This window comes from Geospiza fortis, unplaced genomic scaffold (genome assembly GCF_000277835.1).
Source record: "Geospiza fortis unplaced genomic scaffold, GeoFor_1.0 scaffold32, whole genome shotgun sequence".
Lineage (NCBI taxonomy): Eukaryota > Metazoa > Chordata > Aves > Passeriformes > Thraupidae > Geospiza > Geospiza fortis.
This window is the reverse complement of record NW_005054428.1, coordinates 1,195,416-1,201,211: the sequence shown is the minus strand read 5'-3', so window position 1 is coordinate 1,201,211 and position 5,796 is coordinate 1,195,416. Positions and strand designations below refer to the sequence as shown.

Genomic DNA, 5,796 nt, shown 5'->3' with positions numbered 1-5,796 from the left:
AAACCTGCCAGGCCCCAAACCTGCCAGGCCCCAAACCTGCCAGGCTGGAATCCATCTCAGAGGGAGGAACAGTTCAACTTCCACCTGTTGGCTCATCCAGCAGGAGAGAGTGGCTGCACAGCAACAGCTCAAAATCCAGCTGGGAACAGGTGTCCCAACCCTTGGAGCAGGTTTATTTTGGGATTCACTGAGCTCAGATCTCATTGGGCTGTGGGGCATTGTCTGCTGCTCTGTTTCCAGTCCTGGGCACCTTTTTTTGGCTCTTGCAGAAAGGCCAGGGCTGTGTTCAGGGTTTGGAGTAACTGGGCAGGGTGAGCCAGGGCTGCAGGAGGGATAAGAGCAGGGCACAGATAATGGGCCTGCAGCTGGAACTTCACAGACCCCCAGCCAGATTAATTTAATCTCCCACAGCAGCAGATTTAGGGGAAAATGCCCACTGGTTTTCTTGAGAAAAAGAGAACTTACCTGTTTTTTGGAGTGACCTGAAAGAGTAGCTTGTTCCTGTAGGTTCCTGGAAGTTGGATGGAAAGACTTCTTTGCCTTGCCTGGTTCCTTCTGCCTTTAGTGAGTCCCTTGTGGAAGGACAGAGGAGAAAATCATGTCTGGTAGGAGGATATTCATGTGTGGCTGCTGAGCTTGATGCAAGTCTGATGCTCCTCTCAGGCTCAGACCAGTTTATTTCCTCAGTGTTTAATCCATCCTGTGCATGAGCCAGGTGTAAAAAATAAAAACCTTGGAACCCTGAAGTTGCTGTTTTGGAGAAAAAGAGCAAACCAGGACTGTGGTGTGGTGGGATTCATAGGGACCCTCTCTCAGGTCAAAGACCTCCTTCCTTCCCCTGTTTCTTCTTTCCATCCCTGCTTTCCATCCTTTCCTTCCTTCTCTCCCCCTTTCTTTCTTTCTCTTCCCCCTTTCCTTCTTTCTCTTCCCCCTTTCCTTCTTTCTCTTCCCCCTTTCTTCTGTGGAAAACCATAATCCACCGTTGGATTTTGATGTGACTTGAGAGGAAAATCCATTTCTCCAGGTTGGATTAATTTACCCCACGACCATTGACTGACTAAGGGGAGGTGAAAATGATTTTCAAAGGAGCAAACCTGACATTAAAAACCTGCCTGAAGCTGCTGCACAGCAGCTGCTGTGCTCTATGTGCAGCTTGCCTGTGGAATGCTGGGGGTGGGAATGTTCTGAGGAGATGAGTTTGTGACACCTCATTTGGGCAGGAGCTTCATTCCGAGAGGGAGAGAGAGCCCAGGCTGGCTGGGAGCAGGTTCACAGCGAGCACAGCACTCTTTGTTTGTCAGGACACAAGGTCACAGAGCTGGAACGCCTGAAGGAATTCCTAAAAACGCTGAGTTCTCCCAGCTTTTGGTTTATTTAGGCATTTCTGAGAGGTTGGGTTTGCGTTTTGGAGCTTTGCCTCCCAGTGATGACTCATTTTTTTTCCCCTTCTTGTAACTGTGATGCAGAAAGTTTTGGCAATGACATCCTTCTTTCCACATGCTGGAATGAGCTGGGTTTTTCTGGGAAAGGTGACATCTCACCCTTCTCTTTCAGCTAAACCACTATTTCTTGTTTCTTTTGGGGTTTTTCTCCCTCAGTCTCACAGTTTCCATTCTTTACCCATTGAATTTTCTCTGTATCTCTCCAAGGCTGATTTCAGGAGATCCCACAGGATCTGTTTTGGCTTTCAGGACCATGGTCCTCACCTGGATTTTGTGCAGTTTAGATGCCTTAACAAGGCACTGGTGGTTTCCACCCCTTCTGCTCCTGGAATGAGAAGGAAACTTGGGGAGAAAGTCAGAGAGTCTGAAATAAATGATAGTGAAATAAATGGATAGTGGAGAAAGATGAGGAAGAGCATTTCTGCATTTAGTGAAATAAATGGATAGTGGAGAAAGATGAGGAAGAGCATTTCTGCATTTAGTGTTATATTTCTTTTATCTTCTAGTTTTCTTGCTCCTTGTTAAGCACTGCTGTAATTTCAGTGATGGAAGAAGTTTGTGAAGACATCAGAGCAGTTTTTTGAAGAGCACTGTCAGTTAAATCTCTTATCTATCCTGCTCTCAAAATGTAGATAATGCTTGGAGATCAACAGATATCCTTATCTGGGAGCATTAAGAATAATTTAAAAGCACCCACAACTTTCTTCTCTCTTGGGGCTGTTTCCATCCTCAAACTCCCAGCTTCATATTGCTGAATTTCCAGCAAGTAGAAGTGCAATATTTTCTCAAGCAGGGATTGAAAAGGGTCCCAGAGCCCCCTTTTCTCCATTCTGGACTGTGAAAGCTTTGTGCTGTTGGTAGTGACTGGTCAGGAATGCTGAAAGCAGCTCTGGGGCAGGGGATGTTGTCCCTCTGTTCCAGCACCTTGCCCAGGTTGTTCTCTGGGATGAAGAACTCACCTTGGAGCTTTGTCTGGCAGCTCCATGTGGGATTTTGGTGCTGTGGCTCAGCCCAGCACATCTGGCCCTTGGTCCCCCAGCCCTGACCCTTATCTTAGCCTTAACACAAGCTCTGCAAGTTCCCTTTCTCCCCCAGCCTCAGGATGGGCAGCTGCATGTCTGCTTTTCCTCGCTGGAATCTTGGGTTTCATTGTCCCTTTGCAGCAGGGAATATGGCTGCAGTGTCTCTGGGGACAGTGGGCAGCACAGAGGGGCTCTGGAGTGCAGCTGGGTTTGTCCCTAACCCTCACAGGCATTTGGGACCTTGGATTTGGAGTAGGTTGTGCAAAGTCTGTGTCTGGAGTCAGGAGCAGCTGGGTGAGGTGCTGATGAAACTTAATCCCGAGGGTGGGAGGAGGATGGGGACACAGAGCCAGGAGGCAACTGGAGGTGCTTAACTCAAGCCTGGGGTGCTGGGGGTAGCAGGGAATTGCAGCCTACCCTTGAAGAGAAATGCTGGTAAGAAATAATTATACATTTCACTGAGAGTGTTTAATTACTGCTGGGCTGCTGCCCTTGCAGATGGCAGTGCTGGGATCACTGAGTGTGGGCAGTGAAATTCCTGCAGCTCCTGGGGATCCTTGTAGGGGAACTCTGGGACATCAGAACATGGAGAGGCAGGGACAGGGATAGGGAACAGCAGCCAGGGCACGGCTGGAGCTGGGCCAAGGCAGCTCAGGCTGGAGCTCAGGGCAAGGTTCTTCCCCCAGAGGGTGCTGGCACTGCCCAGGCTGCCCAGGGAATGGGCACGGCCCCGAGGCTGCCAGAGCTCCAGGGATGCCCAGGCTGGGCTTGCTGGGGTCCAGGAGCTGGGTCAGTGATCGCTGTGGATATTCCAGCCCAGGATATTCCATGATTCTGTGCCCATTTCCATGTTAATGCCACATTGGTGCAGCTGGGCAGCTTCTGGAGAAGCCCCTGCAGAGGGACACAGTCCCAGTGGTGCTGAGACTGGGGCTGGACACTTCTGCACCTGGATTAAAGAAAACAACCACAAACCAAACAAAAGTGAAGGAAAAAAACACTCCAAACTAAACCCCTGTGCCTCTGCTTTTCATGCTACTGATGTGCTGTGTTCCCATAAATTTATGATTTATTGGCCCCATAAATTGATGATTCATTGGCAGCTGGGGAGTCCTGGCAGTTGGGAATAATGTTTGGGTTGAGTTTTTCTGTTTCCCCAGAGCTGGCAGCGCTGAAAATGGGATTGGAGCCAGGATGGAGATGGGATCTGTAGGGCTGGGCTGGAGATGGGAACAGTGGGATTGGATGGAGATGGGAACAGTGGGGCAGTGGGATCGGCATGGAGGTGGGATCTGTGGGGTTGGGATGGAGATGGGAACAGAGGGGTTGGGATGGAGATGGGAACAGAGGGGTTGGGATGGAGATGGGAACAGTGGGGCAGTGGGATCGGCATGGAGGTGGGATCTGTGGGGTTGGGATGGAGATGGGAGCAGTGGAGCAAGGTTGGTGATGGTGCCACACCAGCTCCCCTGGCACTTCAGGAAAGCTCAGGGCAGGGCTGGGAGCAGACCTGAGCAGGAGCACAAGGAATGGTCAGACATTCCCAATCCTATGCTCCCTTTCCTGTTCTCTCCCCACAGCTGTGAGCAGTGTGAGTCCCAGAGCGGGCAGGGAATGCCCAGTCCTTGCAGGGCAGTGCAGGGATGTGCAGGGCAGTGCAGAGATGTCCCAGAGATGTGCATGGCAGTGCAGGGATGTGCAGGGCAGTGCAGGGATGTCCCAGGGATGTGCAGGGCAGTGCAGGGATGTCCCAGGGCAGTGCAGGGATGTCCCAGGGATGTGCAGGGATGTCCCAGGGATGTGCAGGGCTATGCAGGGCTGGCGCTGCTGGCACTGCTGCCAGGTGCTCCCCTCCCTGTGCAGGGCTGGCCCCAGATAACATCTGTGGTAAAAGCAGGACCTGTACACACCCATAAACACCCGCTCTGCCTTCCCTACCTGTTGCTGCAGACAAACCCAGTCCTGCACTGCACAGATGGCTGCTTTTATCTTAATATTTGCTTTGTCTGAGGAGGATCAGTTTTCTTAATTTGTCTAATTCATAATCCCATCTCAGTGGGATCTCTGTGCCCTGGCTGCTGGAAGAATTGCTTTTGTTGATGATGGGTAAGTCCTCCCCTCCTCCCTGCTCTGCCAAATTGAATATTGGCCTAACTGGTAAGTCCTTTGTAAGAGGGCTTAGCAGGATTATTTTCATACTGGATAGGGTCAATTTTAATAAAAACCAGGGAATGAATAAACCACTCTGATTCTAAACCACTGCTTGTTCTTTTGAAATTTCCAACCTGCAGAACTGCATGAGAGTCACTTAAAATACCCTTTTTTTTTTCTTCCATTGCAACTGACAACTTTCCCTGAGGACAAATTCATTGTCTTAGGAGCCTGTTGCATAATTGCAGCTGCTTGCTGCTTGCTAATGCTCTGTGTTGGTTGGAGCAGCACTTGACAGAACAAAGCCCCCTCCCCTCGTTAGCATCTGTTAATACTGGCTTTGGGGTTTCCCTGATATCTCTAAATAGCTCTGGAATCTCTGTGTGAGGTAAACTTCTCTCTTCTGTTTGTTGCTGCTGATGGTGCAGAACTTCCAGTTGGAAACTGGTGGGGAGAGATGAAACTGGAGGGGACAGGGCTGGGGTTTGTGCAGGAGCAGGGGCTGTGCAGGAGACAGTGAGAATGAAAATGTTTTGTGACCCTTGGGTGTGATTCACTGCAGAATTCAGGAGGTGTTGGGGTGCAGTTCTGCAGGATTGTGCTGGTAGAGGTTTTGTGTTCCTTAGGAAAGGGGCAGAGGAGAGCAGGGCAGAGAGGGCAGGCCTGGATTAGCTGCACATCCCTCTCCAGCAGGAAATGCTGTACAGCCCCGGGTGTGCTGGAGCTGCTGCAGGTGTGGGAGGATCCCAGAGTGCTGCGGGTGGGGAGGGGTCTCAGAGCCCACCCAGTTCCACCTCAGGGCCACCTCCCACTGTGCCAGGTGCTCCAGCCTGGCCTTGGGCACTGCCAGGGCTCCAGGGGCAGCCACAGCTGCTCTGGCAATTCCAGCCCAGCCCCTGCCCACCCTGCCAGGGAGGGATTTCTTCCCAAGTAGAAATAAAGGTTGAGAGGGGTTTGGCCCTGCAGGACAGGGCAGAGGCAGGAAAGAATGAGCAGAACAGAGTAATTTCCAACCTTGGCAATTCCATGATTTTCTTTTCAGGGATACAGGAGAGGGATTTTTACAAGGGATGGAGGCACAGGAGCCAGGGAATGGCTGCCAGTGCCCGAGGGCAGGGCTAGATGGGATCTTGGCAATTGGGAATTGTTTCCTGGCAGGGTGGGCAGGGGCTGGGCTGGAA

General features: G+C 51.2%; 1 protein-coding gene across 1 annotated transcript in view; it reads left to right on the top strand.

Annotated features, from left to right (window-relative positions):
• The window catches only part of PUM1 (pumilio RNA binding family member 1), a 91,081-nt gene that overhangs the window by 16,480 nt on the left and 68,805 nt on the right, over positions 1–5,796 (top strand). The gene's annotated exons all lie outside the window — the stretch shown is intronic.